The sequence below is a fragment of the Geotrypetes seraphini genome, chromosome 2 (assembly GCF_902459505.1).
Source record: "Geotrypetes seraphini chromosome 2, aGeoSer1.1, whole genome shotgun sequence".
Lineage (NCBI taxonomy): Eukaryota > Metazoa > Chordata > Amphibia > Gymnophiona > Dermophiidae > Geotrypetes > Geotrypetes seraphini.
The window spans coordinates 152,214,448-152,236,934 of NC_047085.1; the positions used below are offsets into that span (position 1 = coordinate 152,214,448).

The 22,487-nt window shown below is 43.7% G+C and overlaps 1 protein-coding gene across 17 annotated transcripts in view; it reads left to right on the forward strand.

Annotated features, from left to right (window-relative positions):
• The window catches only part of PTPRM (protein tyrosine phosphatase receptor type M), a 1,237,515-nt gene that overhangs the window by 671,713 nt on the left and 543,315 nt on the right, over positions 1–22,487 (forward strand). The gene's annotated exons all lie outside the window — the stretch shown is intronic.

The following is a 22,487-nucleotide window of genomic DNA, read 5'->3' on the forward strand; positions in this document are numbered from 1 at the left end:
TACCTGCCTGCCTCTTCATCCCTGCTCCCCTTCGGAGGGATGTGATCCCCAGAGTAATTAGTGTTGAAAACCATTCTTGCATTACATATAGTTAAATGAATGCTGAAAATGAAAATACTTTTGTATTGAGGTAATGTTAAAAGAATTTGGTCCAAATGCAAGCAGGTGACGAACAAAGCCTTGGTTTCAAGTTTCTATATTATTTATTTTACCGCCCATCAGGATCCAACCAATGGGTTTACATATATAGTATACAGTACTCCCCCGCGAATTTGCGGTCCCGGTCATTCACGGTATTTTCTGACCGTGAATGACTGGGTAGGAGAGGGCAGATAGAGAGGCAGGAGAGGGCAGCCAGAGCGCCAGCGAGTGAAGGAAATCACTTGCGGTATGCTCCGACTGCCTCTTCCTGTACTAAAGTCGGGCCTCGCCAATCAGGAGCTGCTTTGACACGCAGCAAGGGTGTGGCATAGGTAGAGTGTGGTCAGGGTGTGGGCTTGGTGTTGGTATGGTCTAACCCAGAAGTGAATGCTGGTTGGTTCATCCATATCTTATCTCACCTGTCAATCAGTTTGACATGTAGTGTACCCAATGTGGTGGTCTTTTACTAAGGCGCACAAAATATTAGCGTGTGCTAAATGCTAACACGTCTATAGAATATAATGGGCACGTTAGCATTTAGCGTGCGCTAAAGCGGCTAGCACGCCTTTAGTAAAAGACCCCCTATATTATTAACTACATATAAAACAAATTACTGTACATATCTTATGGGACTCATAAACAAAACAGAAAAACGTCTAAAAACTGGCCTAAATCGGCACTTGGACGATCTAAAAGACAAGTCGTCCAAGTGACAATAATCGAGCCGAGTTTTAGACGTATTTAAAAATGACCTAGGCCTTCAAAGTGCTGCTGAATGACCAGAGCTAAAAGGGGCGTGTCAGGAGGAGTGTTGAGGGTGGTATTTGGGTGGAACGTGGGCCATCCTAGTCTTAGTCGTATTGCATGTATAACCGAAAGTTTAACAATACTGCTTAGATGGAACTTGGACGTTGTGACTTAGGCCATTTAAAACCAGGTCTAAGTCACAAGAAGGTATCCAAAGTGACCAGATAAGCACTGCAGACACAAAGTATAGACTCCCACACACACACACACTGCCCCAGTGATCACTGACCCCCCACCCCCATAAAAATTGTAATAACAACTTTACATATTTGCCTCCAGAACATCAGCACCTGGCATAGGAAAGCCTAGTAGAGCTGCACAGAGGTGGTTTAAGTGGTTTGGGAGTGGGTTAGTGAACCATGGAGAGGAGGACCCAGGCCCATAAGCCACTCTAATCACTGCATTCATGGTGAGAAATGTGCACCCCCCAAAAAACCCTAACTCTTTTGTACTGCCATATACCGTATTTTCACGCATATAACGCGCGCGTTATACGCGTTTTTACCTACCGCGCATACCCCTCGCGCGTTATATGCGTGAGCGCGGTATACAAAAGTTTTAAAACATAGTTCCCACCCCGCCCGACGCCCGATTCACCCCCCCCAGCAGGACCGCTCGCACCCCCACCCCGAACGACCGCTCGCACGCGCTCCCACCCGCACCCGCATCCACGATCGGAGCAAGAGGGAGCCCAAGCCCTCTTGCCCGGCCGACTCCCCGACGTCCGATACATCCCCCCCCCCCCGGCAGGACCACTCGCACCCCCACCCCGAACGACCGCTCGCACGCGCTCCCACCCGCACCCGCATCCACGATCGGAGCAAGAGGGAGCCCAAGCCCTCTTGCCCGGCCGACTCCCCGACGTCCGATACATCCCCCCCCCCGGCAGGACCACTCGCACCCCCACCCCGAACGACCGCTCGCACGCGCTCCCACCCGCACCCGCATCCACGATCGGAGCAAGAGGGAGCCCAAGCCCTCTTGCCCGGCCGACTCCCCGACGTCCGATACATCCCCCCCCCCCGGCAGGACCACTCGCACCCCCACCCCGAAGGACCGCCGACTTCCCGACAATATCGGGCCAGAAGGGAGCCCAAACCCTCCTGGCCACGGCGACCCCCTAACCCCACCCCGCACTACATTACGGGCAGGAGGGATCCCAGGCCCTCCTGCCCTCGACGCAAACCCCCCTCCCCCCCAATGACCGCCCCCCCCAAGAACCTCCGACCGCCCCCCAGCCGACCCGCGATCCCCCTGGCGACCCCCACGACCCCCCCACCCCCCTTCCCCGTACCTTTGGTAGTTGGCCGGACAGACGGGAGCCAAACCCGCCTGTCCGGCAGGCAGCCAACGAAGGAATGAGGCCGGATTGGCCCATCCATCCTAAAGCTCCGCCTACTGGTGGGGCCTAAGGCGCGTGGGCCAATCAGAATAGGCCCTGGAGCCTTAGGTCCCACCTGGGGGCGCGGCCTGAGGCACATGGGCCCAACCCGACCATGTGCCTCAGGCCGCGCCCCCAGGTGGGACCTAAGGCTCCAGGGCCTATTCTGATTGGCCCACGCGCCTTAGGCCCCACCAGTAGGCGGAGCTTTAGGATGGATGGGCCAATCCGGCCTCATTCCTTCGTTGGCTGCCTGCCGGACAGGCGGGTTTGGCTCCCGTCTGTCCGGCCAACTACCAAAGGTACGGGGAAGGGGGGTGGGGGGGTCGTGGGGGTCGCCAGGGGGGTCGCGGGTCGGCTGGGGGAGCGGTCGGAGGTTCTTGGGGGGGGCGGTCGTTGGGGGGGAGGGGGTTTGCGTCGAGGGCAGGAGGGCCTGGGATCCCTCCTGCCCGTAATGTAGTGCGGGGTGGGGTTAGGGGGTCGCCGTGGCCAGGAGGGTTTGGGCTCCCTTCTGGCCCAACTACCAAAGGTACGGGGAAGCGGGGTGGGGGGGTCGTGGGGGTCGCCAGGGGGGTCGCGGGTCGGCTGGGGGAGCGGTCGGAGGTTCTTGGGGGGGGCGGTCGTTGGGGGGGAGGGGGGTTTGCGTCGAGGGCAGGAGGGCCTGGGATCCCTCCTGCCCGTAATGTAGTGCGGGGTGGGGTTAGGGGGTCGCCGTGGCCAGGAGGGTTTGGGCTCCCTTCTGGCCCAACTACCAAAGGTACGGGGAAGGGGGGTGGGGGGGTCGTGGGGGTCACCAGGGGGGTCGCGGGTCGGCTGGGGGAGCGGTCGGAGGTTCTTGGGGGGGGCGGTCGTTGGGGGGGAGGGGGGTTTGCGTCGAGGGCAGGAGGGCCTGGGATCCCTCCTGCCCGTAATGTAGTGCGGGGTGGGGTTAGGGGGTCGCCGTGGCCAGGAGGATTTGGGCTCCCTCCTGGCCCGATATTGTTGGGGAGTCGGCGGTCCTTCGGGGGGAGGGATGTATCGGACGTCGGGGGGGGAGGCATCAGGCTTTCAGGATGGGGACAGACCTTCAAGGGGGGACAGTGCACGGAAGTCAGGGGGGGTGAACGGAGAGTCGGAAAGTCAGGGCGGGCGAAAGGAGCGTCGGGCAGCATGCGCGGTATACCCGTGAGCGCGGTATACCAAAGTTTTTGTACATATCATCGTGATTTCTGCGCGCTATACCCGTGTGCGCGTTTTATACGGGTGCGCGTTATTTGCGTGAAAATACGGTAAGTGGCTCCTGCAGCCATAAGGGCTATTGGGGTGGTAGATAGGTGGTTCTAGTAGATTCTGGGGGTGTTTTGGGGGGCTCACCATGACCTATGAGGGAGCTGTAGTGAGATGTTTATGTGGGACCCTTTTTGTAAAATTTACAGCAGTGCCCTGTAAGGTACCCCCACTACTCTGGTGCCATGTCTGGGTATTCAGTCCATCACTTTTCTGGCCCCTCCCATGCCCAAAAGGTCTTTTTCTAGGCGTTTGTGACTTGGACAAATTTATGGACGAAAATGGGGTTTAAAGATGGATGACTTAGCGGTCTGAATGATCAGATGGCTGGACATACAGTTAGACGATTTTCAGAAAAAAAAAATGTTGGATGTATTTTCGAAAATGGACCTATTCTCATGTCCGACTTTGGGCAACTTAGGCCCAAAACAGACTTAAATATTTTTTTTTGATTATGCCCCTCCACTAATGTTCCCTCTAAGCTGTGCGCGCGCACACAACTTGCTGAACCCACGCACACAAATTAAAATAGCGCGCACAAAAAAATAAATTTTTGCCTAAAATGATTTTCACTGCTAAAATGAAATGTTGCAGAAGACCAGCTGTTCCGATTTCCCATTTAGCACATTTATTGAAGCGCTATAATATAAATTTTAAGTCATTCACGTGATTCCGTTATCTTTGGCAATTGAACTTGACACGTCACGTGCCCCATAGGGCCATAGCCTATGGCCCATAGGATATGAAACACTTCCGATTCTTTGACTTCCTGAAGTTCCGCCATATTGTTTATTTCGTGGAATCGTAGTGTGCAGCGTGGTACTGCGGTTGTATAACTGTATTTGTTTATTAAATTTCAACCAGATATAACTCTTAAAATGTCTAAACCGCGAATGGTGAAAAGTGTAAAACGCAAGAGAGCTGCAACAGCTTTTAGGTCTGAATGGCTTGAAGAAATTGTTGAAACGGAGACACCGGAATCTCGAAATACAATGCGTGTTCGACCGTGTGAAATATTTACCTATGACGAAGACGATGGAGTTGTGTGTTGTTATTGTCAAAATGCCAAAGCAACTGGAAAATTCTCTACTGAAAAAATATGGGATGATCTTTGGAAATTGGACTTTCTGAAACACCATCTATCAAGTAAATCTCATACTGACAGTATTAGGAAACTCAGAAGTAAAAATCCGAATTTGAGAGGGGGACTGGTTAACATGTTGCTTAAAAGCCCAACCAAAAAAGAAAACAGGCAAATTAGTAATGAATGGAAGCGTTCCAGTCCTGATGAAATTAAGGTTCTTGTCGACAGTGTTGTGCTGGCTATTAAGTTAAATATCTCAATGCTCTCTGTTCAAGATATCAATGAGCACATGGCAAAGTATATTAGTATACCTGATAGCTGGAGAAGCAAAAACTATGTGTTTGAATTTCTTGGAATTACCAATTGCATCGTGTAAGATGATCGTATGGCAGACATTAAATTAGCAACATATCGTACGTTAACTATTGATGAAAGCACAGGCATTTCTGTCAACAAGTACTTAATATTCTACTTTAAGTATCAGCCAGTCAATTCAAATGAGTATAGGACATCATTTGGTGGGATGCTACAGTTGGAAGCATGTGGTGCTACATCAATAGTAACAGCAATTAGGGAATTCTATAGGAAACATGAACTTGACCTGAATAAAATGGTTATGTTCACCTCTGATGGTGCCTCTGTTATGTTGGGCAAAATAGATGGTGTTGCAGCAAAGCTGAGAAAAGACATTCCACATTTAGTGCAGCAACATTGTGTTGCACATCAGGAAGATTTGGGACTTTCTGATTCATGGAAAGAAGTAAAATTGATGAAAGAAGTAGAAACTGTAATGAGAACTGTGTACACGGTGTTCTGTCGGTCTTCTACTAAACGATGCAAATTTCAAGAAATAGCAGATGCATCTGAATGTGAATCAGTTGCTTTCAGACCTCTGAATGAAGTGTGCTGATTATCCAGACACTTTGCACTTAAAGCAATTATTCAAAATTATGATCCCCTGTTAAAATATTTTGAAGACAAAGATAATGATCCTATTGCAAAGTACTGCTATAAGAAGCTGGACAGTGAACAATTTCATATTACACTTGAAGTTTTGAATGATGTCTTATCCTTAACCATGGCATTTCAAAAACGTGGTTTGACACCATTGGAAGCTTATCATCTTGCACAGGGTAAATTGAACAAACTTCGAATGCAATACTTAGGCGACAAGGTTAAGTGGAGTGATAAAGTCAACAGTCTTCTTGACAACAGGATGAGGTCTGAAGAAAAAGTTTCAGTGGATACTAATTCCATATTAACCTTCATCAACATCCTATGTTTGCATCTGGGTGAAAGATTTCCTGAAAATGAAGTTGAGAAATGGTCTGCTTTTGACTGTACAGCAACATCACAATGCGACTTTGACTTCGGAAATGGACATATCAGATCTCTTTGTTTAAAGTATAAACAATTTCTTCCAGAGGAAAGTGTTATTATTCAGCAATACAATGACTTTAAATTCCTTGTTGCAGAAAAAAATCAAAAGCAATCTGATAAACAGCTTTCCAGATATGACGAAATTTGCATTTCAGAACGATCAATTTGCAGATTTAGCAAAATTGATGGACATTGGTGCCACATTCTTAGCATCTAGTTCAGATTGTGAGCGTGGTTTTAGTCTAATGAACAATTTGAAGACTAAACAAAGGAATCATTTACTTTTAGAGCATTTGGAAATGCTGATGCGTGTTAAGAGTCACCTTCAAGATGGAGGCTCAACAGATCTTGACAGAATTTATTCGGACTGGATAAATATGAAAGATCGCAGGGAAAAACTTTGAAAACTAAATTGCTGTTATTTTCTAAACTTTAAGTATAAAGTATAATGATACCTTATTTATAGGTAGCGCTCAATGAAACATGTCAATGAAACATAATTTATGTTTATTGAAATGAGACTTTATATTGCATAACTAAAATTATATTGTGTTTTCGTTAATTCAGACTAAACTCAAAGACCTGCCAATAAATGCCCATAACTGAACTCCGGGCCCTCTGGCAATCATTTTTATAGCGCACACAAATTTAGTTTTTCTTTAAAATGCGCACAGATGAAATTTTTTGCGCACACAGCCTATGAAAAATTAGAGGGAACATTGACCTCTACTTGTCTAAATGTGTGTATAGCAAGAATGTGCTAGTGTGTGGGTAAGTTCTTTTCCTCTTTAAGTAATTGTTTACTGCTTTGCTTGGAGTTTAAGGGCAAATCACATATTAAGACAGATTTTATTAACATGGATTTATTTTACAAGGGCTTTTTCCACTTATAGTATAACTGCCACATATATGTAAATTCCTGCATGTATTTTAGAACAAGCTCTGTAAGAGCTGATCCTGTTCTAAGATACTAGCATGCCCCATGATGCATCAGTTTTGATTGCTCACCTTCCTAAAATCCACCTCTCTATATATAAGGACCCTGGGTAATTCAAAATAAAATCAGTTACATGTTTAGCATGGCAGAAAACATGTATCTGCCATTTAATACTGACCTCATATATATACAGGGCTCCCCCGCGAATTCACGGTCGGTGGTTCGAGGTCCCGGTCATTCGCGATATTTTCTGACCGTGAACCACCGACCAGGAGAGGACAGCTGGAGAGGCAGGAGAGGGCAGCCGGAATGCCGGCGAGTGAATGAAATCACTCGCTGTATGCTCCGACCGCCTCTTCCTTTACTAAAGTCGGGCCTCACCAATCAGGAGCTGCTTTGACACGCAGCTCCTGATTGGTAAGGCCCAACTTTAGTACAGGAAAAGGTGGTCAGAGCATACAGCGAGTGATTTCCTTCACTCACCGGTGCTCCGGCTGCTCTCTCTTGCCTCTCCCGCTGCCCTCTCCAGTCTCCCCCACAAAAAAACGTATATGAGGTTTTTCAAGATTTGCAGGGGTTCCTGGAACGGAACCCCTGCGAATATTGGGGAAGTACTGTATACAAATCTATTTTTGTATAGTGTAATGTCATAAAATACAATGCAGGCAGATTACTGTAATTGTATATAATTCAAATAGTATGCCACATTGAAAATTAGAAGATTAAAATTAATGGACATTTTGCTAGTATTCCACTGCTGTGGAATTTAATGCTCATCTCTGTGGGATGTCCGATTATCAGCAAAGCAGCCTCCTTGATTTTGCTACTGGGATGCATTTATATGCTACACTGGTTTATGGGGTCTGACATTTTAAATTTTGTTGCAAAAGTTTGGATAGTTTTATGTTTTTTTTCTCTTGATTCATGTCCCAACAATCAGTTTTATTAGAAGAAAGCAGTTTATTGAAACTAGTAAGGAGGGGGATCATAGGGCCTGCTTATACTATGTGCTTTGATATAAATTCCTTGCTCGTATTCACAAAACACAGTGAAGTAATGTGATTGTGGTTCATTTAAAACAATGATCCATGATGAGCTCCAGATGTTTCCAACTGTTTTTTCCTGATATAGTCGGTGACTTGATGAGCTCTTGCTGTTATTACTTGGTAAAAAAAAGTGTCTGCTAATGTCATGGTGTGCATTGTTTTGCACCGTGACAGTATTACAGTATGGTACATTAGATCATTTTGGTTAAAATGTATTTTGAAGATTTTTCCATTTTATTTCTTTGGGGGAAATAATATACTACATTGGTCCTTTATGTTGAGTGCTTGTTCTGGGTGACTGAATCGAACGAGAAAAACTCTGGCATAATTTTTCATTTGTGTCACTGTCTTTGACAGCCATTGTGTTTGAAGGTTGTAGAAGGAAACCAGTTTGTTGCAAAATGAAATCCCAGAAACGTGTATGTGATATTGGACTTTTAAACTGTGCTTTGGATAGTATGGAGTTTCTGTTTGAGTTTCCAATGCCCCTGTTGGATTTTAAGTATATTTAATCATCTATTTTAATTTTATCAATGTTGGAGTAAATCATTTACTAACGGCAAAAATGCTAAAGATGGACCAACCAAAGAATGAGATTGAAGGTCTGAGTGAGAGATTTTCAGACAATGTTTCTGGGTTACAAATCTCGAAAGATTTAAAGGACACAGAGAGGAGGCTAAAGTAGGTACCGGAAATGTAGGCCAAGGTTTTCTTGGCCTACATTTCCGGTACCTACCTACTGTGTTTCCCTGAAAATAAGCCTTAGCAAGATTTTCAGAGTAGGTCTTAATATAAGCCCTACCCCAAAAATAAGCTCTATTTGAAGCGCTTATTTTGGGGGTAGGGGGAAGCAAAATAAAAGTCCACTGCTGGTACCGGGATCTTCCTAAAAGCCGCAGCAGACCCTTCCATCTCTCCCTCCACTTCCATGTCATCAGCAATGCGGCAGAGGAATACCCCGACATGAGACAGCCCAAAGCAGCCCATTTAGATTGCTGCCGCGATGTGCCTTTTGAAAGTAGGGAATGGTATGTCAGTCACGCAGTCGCCATGGGGAGGAAGAGATGGAAGGGTCAGTGGGGGTTCAGCTGCATGGCAGGGGGGATAGAAAGATGCTATGGCTTTGTGATTGGGCATTGTTTCCCCAATGGTAAGACCTAGTGTGTTTTTGGGGCCAACAAATAATATGACAGTGTCTTATTTTCAGGGAAACATATGATATGAATCTTGCCTCCATAGGTGCTTTAGGTCACCTAACACCACTTCCAGTGTTAGCCACACCCATAGTGGCATTAGGCAGCTTAAAGTGCCTATGGAGGTACAAGTCCAGTGCCAATTTTTTAGGTGCCGGTAAATGCCTTGAAACTCAGTTTAAAAATTATTCCAATGGTGGGTTTTTTGTGTTTTTTTTTTAAACTGAATTTGGGTGCCTATTGGCACATTAAAAAACTGCACCATTTATAGAATCAGGACCTAAGTGTTTACCTAGGTTAATTTTCTGGATGAAAAAATATACTAAACTCAATGGTTATAAGTATGCGCATAGGTTTCAGAGCTCCTGAACTTAGAGATACTGGGAAAAGTATAGGGCAGGAAGAGGCTTATGCAGGAAGATGTGCTTAAATTTCTTTCTACTGGTGGGGCTACTTGATTTTTCTCCTCTTAGACTTGCTTCTAATAAAACTAGTGATCAGGATCAGTGTACTGGCACTGAGGATCAAATGATTGGGATAGCTTTCAAATGAGTGGAATGTACTCCTAATAAATAAGACTTGTTAACAGTGCATGCCTTCCTATACAAGTGCGGGAAGAACATTCTGGTTCTCTGCTCCAGAGTGGTGACTGTAAAATATAATGAAATGGTGATCTGTTCCAGTGGCATAGCCACAATGGGCCTGGGTTGCCTCAGTCCCACCCAACAGTGGCCCACCTCTGATCTAGCTCCAAGCCCCACCAGCTGAAGACTCCTGGCATCTTTCCCTTCCCTCCTTTGCTGTCGATCTGACTTCTCTTCCTTGTCTCTGAATCCTCTCCCTCCCCTTACTTACTTTTGAAAATGTTCTAAATTTGTTTTCACTTCTGGAGGTCACAGGCAGTAAGCAACAACTTGTATGCACTGTATATACCAGCCCCAGAGCCTTTCCTCTGATGCGGTCCCAAGTCGCCGGGCAGCAGTAATGATTCCCTGCTGCCGGTCCCTGCATCTTCTCTCCAGTGTGGCCCACCCTCTCTGACAACTTCCTGTTTTCTCTGGGGCAGGCCGCAATGGAGAGAAGACGCGGGAACTGGCAGCAGGGAATCACTTCTGCTGCCTGGTGACTTTTACAAAAAATGAAAGGTAGATGTAGCAGCGAAGGGGGCGGGGTAGAATGGGGAAAATGCCAATTGTGGGGAGAAGGGTTAAAGTCTTAGATGTGAGGAAGGAGAGCAGCAGAGAGGGCCAGCAGCAAGATGCTGCTCCCTCAGCAGTGCCGCCTGAAGATAGATATTGGACTCAAGTGACGAAAGGAGGGAAAGATAGACTCAGGGATGGGATAAGGGAGGGAGGGAGAGATGTTAGATTTGGGAGATAGATGGGAAGGACAGAGGGCTAGAAGGGGGATAGGAAGAGATGGCCTTAAGGAATAATGGAGGGGACAGGAAAGGGAGAGATGGCAAAAGAGTTGAAAGAGGATCAGGGAGAAATGGTAAAGGGGGGAAAGGGATGGAGAGAGAGAGAGATGGACTTGGTGGTGGGGGAAGATGGGGAGAGATGGTGGAGGGGAAAATGGGGAGAGAGAGATGGGAATAGGAGGCTGGGGAAGGGGCAAAATAGTAAATGGAAGAGCTAGGGGGTGAGAGAAGGAGATGGAAAATTGATAGTTGAAAGTACAAAGGAGTAGGGTGAAATTTGAGTGGATGAATTAAGAGGAAAACAAGGAAAGCAGAAACCAGAGACTGGGACCACTCTTTTTTTAGAAAAAGTAAAAGATAAGACAACAAAGATATTTTTAGTTTAGGATAAAGCTGGTAGCTGTCACTAAGGACTCCTTTTACTAAGCTGTGATAGCGTTTTTAGCGTGTGCAGAATTTTAGTACGCGCTAAACCCACGGTACGTGGCTAGACCTAACGCCAGCTCAATTCTGGCATTAGCATCTAGTGTGTGCGCTAAAACTGCAATCGCAGCTTAGTCAAACAAGCCCTAAATGTTAATAAATAATGAAAATGGGAATAAAGTGATTTCTTTTTATTGGATTTATTTTAATACATTTCTGATTAATATTTAGAGACCAAACCCTCCCTTCCTCATATCAGAACAGGGTACCATAACTGCTGTATGCTGTCCTGACCTAAGGAAATAAGTTTTGGCCTCTAAAAGCTAATTGAAAAATGAATTTACCCCAATGAAATGGTATCATATTATCCAAATTTTGTTTAATTTGTATTTGTTAACCTGTGGAGGGGCATAATAAAAAAAAAAAATCTAAGTCCCCTTTTGGCCTAAGGCCTTAAACGTTGAAAGTAGAAGCAGGGAAAATGTCCATTATCAAAAAAAACGTCCGAAAGGAGGGTTTTTTTAAATAATGGCCTGCTTCTACGTTCAGCTGTTTAAATGCCCAGACTACCACTACGTCTAAACTTATACCATATAATCAATCTAAAAAAAGCCTAAGCCCCAAACGTCCAAAACAAGAGCTTTTAGGCGAGGGAGGAGCCAGTCCTTCGCCTAAAAGCTGGATTCTGTAACCGGTGTCTGTCAAAAACAACACTGGATACAGAATCCACCCCCTTCGACAACATCGGTGCAAGAGGTAGCCCAAACCCTCTTGCCCTATCAGCCACAACCTTTCCCGACAACATCGAGGAAAGAGGGAGCCCAAGCCCTCTTACCCCGCCAACTGCAACCTTCCCTAACAACATCGGGGCAAGAGGGAGCCCAAGCCCCCTTGCCCCGCGATCCCACCCCTTCCCCAATACGATTTGGCCAGGAGGGAGCCCAAGCCCTCCTGGCCCAGCAATCTTCCTTCCCTCCGACACGATCCGGCCAAGAGGGAGCCCAAGCCCTCCTGGTCCAGCGTTCTTCCCCCCTCTCCCCCCCACACAATCCGGCCAGGAGGGAGCCCAAGCCCTCCTGGCCCGCAACACCCTCTAACCCCCACCCCCCACTAAAATACAGGCAGTAGGGATGCCAGGCCCTCCTGCCCTCGACGAAACCCCCATACGACTGCCCCCTGAACCCCCGATCAGACCCCCAGCCGACCCGTGACCCCACGACACCCCCACCCCCCCTTCCTCATAACTTAAAAAAAGTTGGACGGACGGGTGCAAAGCCCATCCATCCGACAGGCCAGCCATCACGGGAATGGCTGGCCTTAGGGCCTGATTGGCCCACAGGTGGGGCTTGAGGCGCCTGGGCCAACCAGAATTGGCTCAGTTGTCTTAGGCCCCTCCTGTGGGCGGGGCCATAGGCACATGGGCCGGTTGAGTCCATATGCTTAAGGCCCTGCCCACAAGAGGGAGGGCTCATCGCGATAGGCAGGTTGCTGTGGCCGCTGAGCTGCAGCGATCAGCTCAGCGGCCCCTTTTTCAGCACTTATACCTGTTTTGACTTGGTCTAAGTCAAAATGTATAAGTGCCGACTAGGCAACCTGTCAAATGTTTTGGTTATACCTGTTGTACTCCTAGGTCTAGGTAGGCCCACCTCCTGCCCACCGCCTGCCCTTTCCTCTCCTCTAAAAACGCCTCTTTCTCTCTGTGCGTTTAGAGACAGGGGAAAGGCCTAAGCTGGTTTTAGATACGTCTAAAACCAGCTCTGATTATGGGTATTTGGGACGATCAGGCTTTTTGATCGTCCAAGTAGCCATTTAGGCCACTTTTTAGACGTGTTTATTTTTTTTGATTATGAGCCCCATAGTGTAATGATTGTAATAAATCAGTTTTTGAAATTTACTTCTGCAATCTTTATATTTTGCACAGTACAGGGGAATGTACATTATTACTGTTTCTCTTTCTCCAGTGTTGCACTGTGGCTTCTTGAGAGAGCATTGGAGAGTGGGCTGGAGAAAATGGGGAGACTATAGAGAAGAGCATTGGGGAGGGGATTGAATTTAAAATTTGGGCACCTATAGATAACTGAAAAGCTAGGATGCTGCACTCCAAGCGTCAATTCACATGTAACTGCCATTATAGCAGTTACTGAGGTGACATTGCATATTTAAAATCTGCCTTGACATCAGAAAAAAGCGGAATATGAGTGATAGTTAATTAAAAATTTCTCAGCATAGTGTGCTTTGTGTAGTTTAATTTTGTGGTTATCATTATGTATCATTAATAAGATTATATTAATAAGATTATATAAGGAACCTCAGTGCATATCAAAAATGTTAATTCCCCATTGTTCTACACGTGCACTTAGATCATCTTCTCAAAATCTATTAGTTGTTCCCTCTTTAAAAATAATAGGCACTCGAAGACCAGATATGTTCTCCATAGTGGGTCCCCAATGGTGGAATTCTTTGCCCCAATCCATAAAAATTGAAAAAGACATTTCTTCCTTCAAAAAATCCCTGAAAACATTCCTTTTTAAAGAGGCTTTTAATATTTAAATTTTATTTTAAATTTTATTTTATTTTACGAATTCTGTTTTTAAGAATCCCCCTGCTCCTCGATTCTTTTCCCTTAAATGTTTTTCTTAATATAACAGATGTAACTTTTCCCCTCCTTTCCTTCCAATTGTTGTTTGTCTTGTCTGACTTCTAATGTTTATATATATTGTATGTTTTTTAACTTAAATTATCTTATTATTATGTACATCGCTTTGTATAAAGATATAGCGATTCATCAAATATTTAATAAACCTTGAAACCTTGAAACCTATTGTGTGTGTATATGAAGAATGAATAGAAGAAATGGCATTACAATTAGTACTATTATTATGGGGGTGGACTATGGGGTGGAGTTTGGGCAGGTCTGGGGCGGCGCTTGGGTGGGGTCTAGGGTAGAGCTTTTGGGCCCCCTCAAACAAAAAAGTGTTCCGCTGCCTATGGCCCCATGAACTTTCCCTGTGCTGTTAAGACTGTAGCCAGCTCAGTGGAGTCCATACTGGACAGAGATTGTTATGACAGTATTTGTCCATAAGGAGAACCTAGAAATTGTGAGTAGGCAAGGCCCACTGATTAGTTCTTCTTTCAGCAGGGCACTCTAGATTCAAGGAAGATCAGATGGGGTTTTACATCTATAGCAGCCACTTTGCTTCAGGTTGAGCCCTTTAGAGCTGGTAGCAACCAGGCCTTACCTGCTACTTCACTTTTGATTTTTCTTTTAGCTCCGTTGACTATTCTCTTTTTCGTGCCTTACATGGCACAAAGGTTGGCTATGCTCAAGCAGGGACTTATTAATTGTATGAGCGAAGCTTATCTGCTATCTGTGGTCACAGAAGCTTCTAAATGTACTGTGGGGAAAGGGGCATTCTTAGCAGATGTCTGTGAACTGATGTCCTACTACATCAGTTTTTCTTTGGGTTATAAATCAGATCTAAAGTGTAGCTCTGTACTGTTCTTCGAAATTAAATGTGGCATCCAGATGCAGAATCATGAACAGCCCTTCTACTTTAAGATAAAATTCACTCAAATCTGTTTTCTAAAGTGGAGTAGAGTAGAGTAGTGGTTAGTGCAACGGGCTGAGAACCTGGGGAGCCTGGGGTTTGATTCCCATTGCAACTCCTTGTGATCCTGGGTGCAAGTCACTTAACCCTCTATTGCCCCAGATACAGAACTTAAGATTGTGAGCTCACTAGGGGCAGAAAACAGTATTTGCATAGAGTACAGTATTTGTAAACTGCTTTGGTTGTACCCAGAAAAAGGTAGTATTTCAAATCTATGACCCTTACCCTAAAGTTTTGATAAAGTAGTAAGTCTACATTTACTTTAAAGTGTACATATCCTTAAACATAAATATCTTATTCAGTCTGTTACAATAGCAGTTGGTATTTATCTCCTCCAGAGAGAGAAGATTCATCTGCCATTAAAAGTCAACTCTGCCTTTCAGATAGGACATAAAGCTTTTTTTTTCTGACATGTAAATACCCTTTCTGTGGAAGACAAGCAGCTTATTCAAGAATTCTGTGGCTATAAGAATATAAAATTATTTGTACATGAAGCCATGTGATTTGAGTCATTTCTGTCAGCTCTCCTAGATTAGCAAACAATCATTGTACATAGTTCAGTAAGAGAGTGTTTTAAATTTATGGCAAATTGATAATGTCAAAATCTGTACGATAAAGCTTAATAAACATTGCAAGTGAGTGGGAAATGTGAATGATTTTTTTTTTTTAAAGCAATATTCTAACCTTTGTACAGTGCATTTCAGAAAATTTATGATGTAATTTAGAAACCACCCACCTACTGTAACTTGTGCAGTTTACTCAGACGCAGCAAGGAAAATTTATGTGCATACTTTGATAATTCAGAAGAATTTGCATAAGGCCAATGCCCACCCCATGGTCACATTATGAGTAACATTCTGTGAGGTAAAAGTAATTGGTAGGTGTGGTTCTATAAGGAACTGCCTAACTGCTGTAGCAAGCAATTGCAGGGAGCATATGCAGGAGCATAAGGTTACCAGATGTCTGGGTTTACCCACATGTCCTCTTTTAAGAAAGCATGTCCGCGCGTCCAGATGGCTTTTCAAAACCCAGCACTTTGTCCGGGTTTTAAAAAGCAAATCGCGTCGGGACACGTTGACTGCGTGCGCTAAAAAACGCTAGCGCACCTTTGTAAAAGGAGCCCATAGTCATATATGCAAGCTTAGCATCATAAACACAGTATTCCAAGCGTAGAATATTATAAGAACATAAGAAGTTGCCTCCACTGGGTCAGACCACATGTCCATCCTGCCCAGCGGTCTGCTCCCGCGGCGGCCTATCAGGTCCATGACCTGTGAAGTGGTTCCTGACCATTTTTTATAACCTACCTCTGCTTCTATCTGTACCCCTCAATCCCTTTATCTTTTAGGAACCTATCTAAACCTTCCTTGAACCTCTGTACTGTGCTCTGGCCTATCACAACCTCTGGAAGCGCGTTCCATGTGTCCACCACCCTCTGGGTAAAAAAGAATTTCCTAGCATTTGTCCTAAACCTGTCCCCTTTCAATTTCTCCGAGTGACCCCTAGTGCTTGTGGTTCCCCATAGTCTGAAGAATCTGTCCTTATCTACCTTCTCTATGCCCTTCAGGATTTTGAAGGTTTCTATCATGTCTCTTCTAAGTCTCCTCTTCTAAAGGGAGAACAGCCCCAGCATTTTCAACCTGTCAGCGTATGAAAAATTTTCCATACCTCTTATCAGTTTAGTCGCTCTTCTCTGGACCCCCTCGAGTACTGCCATGTCTTTCTTGAGTTATGGCGACCAGTACTGGACACAGTACTCCAGGTGCACACCTACATGCACGTCACTTGGTGCATGTAGGTGTGCATATTTATACCTACCATTGACATAGAAACATGAAGACAGATAAAGCCCAAATGGCTCATCCAGTCTACTATCACCTCCTCTCCCTAGGAGATCCCATGGGCCTGTCCCATGCTTTCTTAAACTCAGACACAGTCTTTGTCTCCATCACTTCTACCGGGAGACCAATCCACGCATCTACCATCCTTTCTGTAAAAACAGCATTACCTTAGTAATAGTATTATCAGCTCTTAACTTCATCCTATGATCTCTCTTTCCGGAGCTTCCTTTCAAATGAAAGAGATATGCCTCATGTGCATTTATGCCACATAGGTATTTAAACATCTCTAGCACATCTCCCCTCTCCTGCATTTCCTCCAAAGTATATGTATTGAGATCTCTAAGTCTGTCCCTATACATCTTATGATGAACCGACCATTTTAGTAGTCTTCCTCTGGACTGACTCCATCCTGTTTATATCTTTTTGAAAGTACGATTTCCAGAATTGTACACAATGGGGTCCTTTACTAAGTCTCGCTAGCCGACTTAATGTGCACTAAATGCTAATGCGTCCATTATATTATATGAATGCATTAGCGTTTAGCGCGCACTAATATTTAGCGTGCGCTAAATAGGCAAGTGCGCCTTAGTAAAAGGGCCCCAATATTCTAAATGAGGTCTCATTAGTTTCTTATACAGGGATATCATGACCTCCTTTTTCCTACTAGCTATACCTCCTCTGTATGCATCTTAACATCCGTTCAGCTTTTCTGTTGCACTTTCAACCTGTTTGGCCACCTGAAGGTCACAGCATACTATCATACCCAAGTCCGACTCCTCTTTCATACACAAAAGTTCTTCACTTCCCTTGGGTTTTTGCATTTCCTAGCATTAAATTTTAGCTCCCAAATTTCAGACTATTCTTCAAGCTTCGCAAGTCCCTTTCTCATGTTGTTCACACCATCAGAGGTGTCTGCCCTATTATGGACTTTGGTATCATCCGCAAGGAGGCAAATTTTACCTGATAGCCATTCAGCAGTATCGCTTACAAAAATGTTAAAAAGAACAGGCTGTAGAACTGAACCAAGAACCGAATCTTGAGGGACACTATTGGTAACATCCCTTTCCTCAGAGAGTTCTCCATTGGCCACTATCCTCTGACATCTTCCACTCAACCAGTTCCTGACCCACTTCATCACTTTGGGGCCGAAGTTGAGGCTTGCCTATGACAATTTATGCTAGTATTCTGTAAAGGCATTTTAGTTTATAGATGACACTTAGATTTAGTATACTCACTGCATTAGCACACCAGAATAGAGACATCACATTACAAAATTGCCTCCTGTTTACTTGCAGTGACTCCAAACCATTTTATAACAAGCCATTTCCGCATATCAAGTACAAAGTTTTAACTATAATACACCATGTGCTTTATGGTGTGGCACCATGGTACCTGATTCAAATTTTGAGAAGATATATCCCCAATTGAAATTTACACTCACATTCAGCTATGAGATTAATTGAGGAAATCAGGAAGTAAATTATTTAAAAAAAAAAAAACCCACTATAGCTGCTGTATCGGTGGCAGGCCCAAGACTTTGGAAATCAATGACAGGATCACTTAAAGTATGTACAGATGTTAAATCTTTCAAGAAATTGTTAAAGACCTCCCTATTTGTAAGATTCTTCCTTACTTGATCGTCTGGATATTAGTAGCTAACAGAGCACTCCTTTGTGATTTGAAGATAAGATGGTGGTTTTAATAAGTGTTTTATTTGATAATGTATTAATGGATATGTAATGTTTGTTACTTTTGTGTGTATGTACTGACTGTTACCCGCTTAGTTGATAAGCGGGATAGAAATTTTAAAAATAAATATTTTTTTTCTGCACTTAAATTGAAGGTTCTCAACCAGCCTGTCACCAAGAGCTGGCCAATGTCACCAGTGAGAGTGTGGCACAGTGGCTAAAGCTACAACCTCAGCATCCTGAGGTTGTGGGTTCAAGCCCATGCTGCTCCTTCCAGAAATGTAGGTTCATCCTCCATCCTCTGCAGCAGCAACTACTATATTGCTGCATTGTTAGCTGAAGAAGGAGGAAATGGCTTTCCCCCATGATTATTGGGGCTTGTTGGGGAAGAAGAGGATTTAAAGGAGGAAAAGAGAGAGGCTTTGCATATGGGTAGGGAATATATGATGGGGGTTTAGAAATATAGGATGAGCCTGGTCTTGTTACAGGAGGGGGGAACCCAAGGGATGGCAAACACTCCCATCAGAAAAGTGGCCTTTAGAACTAATTGGGAATAACGTAGGGAATTGTGTAGGTGTTGGGTGCATTTTGTTTCTGAATGGAAGATGCTGGGATTAGGGACTGAATAAGTAGGGAATCGGGGGAATATGTTGCAGTGAGGGGAATCCTTATTACTATAATGTTTGTATTATAATGCTTGGCCAAACGGGGCCAAGGGGATAATCAGTGATGGCTGGAGTATTAAGTTAAGTTTACTATAAATATTTTTGGAATGAAACTATTTATTGAAAAAAACAAACAAACAAAATATTTTTGAAGATATTTATAAGTATTTATGCACTTATATATATAGGAAAAATTAAAAACTTACAAAAATAATAGAAAAATCATGATAAATTAATGATGAGAATGCCACTGGGGGAAAAATGAAGAACTAACCCGCTCAGAGCTATGTTGCTCGGAGGGTAGACTGATACCCCAAAGGGATGTAGGAAGTATTCTGAGGCTGGACTATATGTGTTTTTGTGCAGTGAGGGGAAGGCAAATGGGTAGAGGTATCTGTAAGCCTGTGCTAGATGGCTGAGGTATTTGAGATAAGGCAAAGAAAGATGATGTGAAACCATGAGGGACAATGCAGGTGCTGGAGACAAGGCAAAAGAAAAAAGGTGCTAGTATGTGAAGGATTAGGGGGTGGACCTAGAGAGGACATGAAGTGATTTCTATGGGAGCCACATTTCAGATCAGTTTCCCTTTTAAGTGTTTTATAAATTTGAGAGTTAACACATATTTTTTGATCCTCAGCAACTGAGTTCTTTATATATACTGCTAGAGCTTCCTTGACTGAACCATGATTTATTATGGGCTATTGATGAGTGCAAAACCTTTTCCTATCTTTCTTTAGTTTTTCTTTATTATCCAGCTTACTCTGGTTCTTAATTTCTTGGTCCCCCTCTCTTGTGGACAGCTTAGGTGTACGGTGTACTTCATGTTTGACAGGCTTCAGCGCACACCAAAAGCTCAGCCACTCAGGTGCAGAATGGGTGGTTTGGCATTTAGTCTACGCTGCTTGTCAGAGCAACTTTGGAAAAGAACCCATTTATTCTTTATTTTATTCTACACCATTTTCCTGTAGTAGTAAATTTTTATTAAAACAATAGGCATAATAGAAAAAAGAAAGAAAAAGGGGTATGGGAAGCTAGGTAGTAGATGAAAAGACTGCAAACTGACTGGAATCACCCAATTAGTAAATTGTTCTCACAACAGTGATACAAAAAATATATTTTATTTTCAGTTTTTAGTGCTTGGGAAAACTTATCAGTTTTGGGGAATGTGTTTTTTGTGTTTTTTTTTACATCTTTGTAAGCCCCCTCAGTCCAGGGGGATATTTATTTCATACTGCTTGAGGACCTTTTCTTTTCATGGTATCCATTTATAAGTTTTGATCCTTCATTCTGTATATGGTGAGGGTTGGTCTGTGTTTTGTGGGTAAAAGAGTGAGGAATTCTGCTGGCATGCAGTTTCTGTATGGGGATTAATAGTACCGGTAATCTGACTTGTTTGGGATTTTCCAGTAGGAGGTGTATTGATGTTCTAATAGCTGCTGTCTGTACTGCCTCAAAGATGTAGTTCTGCTATTTGTGTCCTTCAGTTTGCTACTGTTGTGATATGGAAGGTTTCTTGCATACATTCTGTGTAGCTTGTTTGCAGGTTTTGTTACCTCACAAAGTTTCAGACAGTAGGGGAATTTTCTTTTGCTGTTACTGAGGTGATAACCCAGAATTTGATTTTATTTTTCAAGCTGTATGGAAAAATATTCTAGGAGAGTGGGTAAAAATAAAAATCTTGATGCTGACTGTAAATTGATGTTAATTTGTCTACCATTCAACCACATATTGAAAAATGGTGTACAGTACATCTGTCCCAGATATCTCGCTAATGAAATAAGCGAAGATTAAAAATGTTTATGAAAAAAAATAAAATTTAATAACTCAGATTTCAATAACAGTTTATAAAAAGATAAATTCTATTAAGCATATTTATATTTCCCTTGCATCACTTTTATATATAATAATAAATGATATTTGGGCTCTGTAGTATTGCCATGCACATGGCCTGTCAGGTATGCAATAAAAAAAACCCAAAACATTTAGGACAGTAGTTCTCAATCTATCTTAAAATTATGCCCTTAGTTGTCAATAAATCATTTACTCTAAACCCCTCATAAATCAATAACTGTCTACTGAAAACTGAAGCTAGTGAGCCAAACTCTGCCAGGTAGTCTTGTGTGTGTGTGTGAAATTATTGATCAAAATGAGAAACATATGTATTTTCCAAATCTTGTAATACTTTGTCAAATTTGCCCTGGCCTTTTATCTGTATTTAAATTTTACAGATATCTAGAGCAAACCAAACTTTTTTTGTCTAGGAATTTGAAGGAAGTTTGGCATTTTATGGTACTCGTAATTGTCAGTTCTTTGTGGACAACATCTTTATTTACAGCTTCAGGGTCAATTTCAGTTTCATATTGCGAAGAGTACAGTAATTACTTTTGCGATAAAAATGCTGTAATTCTTTTTTGTTATCTAGGAGAATTTGTCCTTGGAATCATACTGTGACTTGAATAAGAATTTTCTGGCACTGGACATAAATCATTTTAATATATCCATGTGTGGCCAGTATTTGCTCTAATAATGACAGTTGCTGATAGGATTCCATAGAGCACAAAAAGATTTCATTCTTTTACATAAGATATCACAGAAACTAGTTAGTAACATAATTTGAAATGATATGAACTTACTTTTGTAGGGACTTCTTGGTATGTACCAGATTGGAATACAGAGGCCTCTACTAAAATGAAGCCAGTGATCATCTATAATAGTAAAATGCTAAGCGTGCATGCGCACTTTTACCGCGTGTTCCCTGATCCCTGATCTGTAGGTCTGTGGTCGGCAGGAGTGCGCATGCACGACACCAGAACTCCTCCTCCCGAGCCCAAGTAGCAGCAGTGGCAGGGATGGCGGAAACGTTACCGAGGCGGCTGTAGGCTTCAGGCGTGCATAGCGGCTGTCGGCGCCTGCAGGCCGCGGCGGCTTGAGGTGGCTGTGGTGGAGGGCAGACACGAACGGAGGTAAGAGGTGCTGCTGGACAGGGGGAGCAGGAAAGAGCTGATGATGGACAGGGGAAGAGGTACTGATGGACAGGGAGGGGAAGAAAAAGGAAGGGAGGCCTACTGCTAGACAGGGGGAGCAGGAAAGAGGTGCTGCTGGACAGTGGGGAAGTAAAACAAAGGGAGAAGGGCTGCTGCTGAATAAGGAGAGCAGTGAAGGGGTGGTGGTGGACACAGGGGAGGTAAAAGGAAGGGAGAATGGACAAGGGGAGCAGGCAAGGGGTGGTGGTGGACAGCCGAGGATAAAGAAAGACAGAAATACAGAAAGCAGCTAAGGAGAAAGAGAGAAAGAAATAAAGACAGACACACATACATATATTCTAGCACCTGTTAATGTAACGGGCTATAAGACTAGTTTTTATTAATAATAATTTTTATTAACAACCAATTTAACAAATCCATCAAAACAGACAGTGCAGCATATCTAAACAGAGTCATAAAAGGTTGGTCAGGCTCTCCTTACTAATGTCATGGTAGGAAAATACCTCAAATTGGAAGGAAACTGTATTAATATTAAGCCAAAAAAAAAGCAGTTTCTTGTCTTGGTTAGCTAAACCATTATACCGACACTGTAGTACCACTTAAGTATCCTAAGAAGCTAGGGC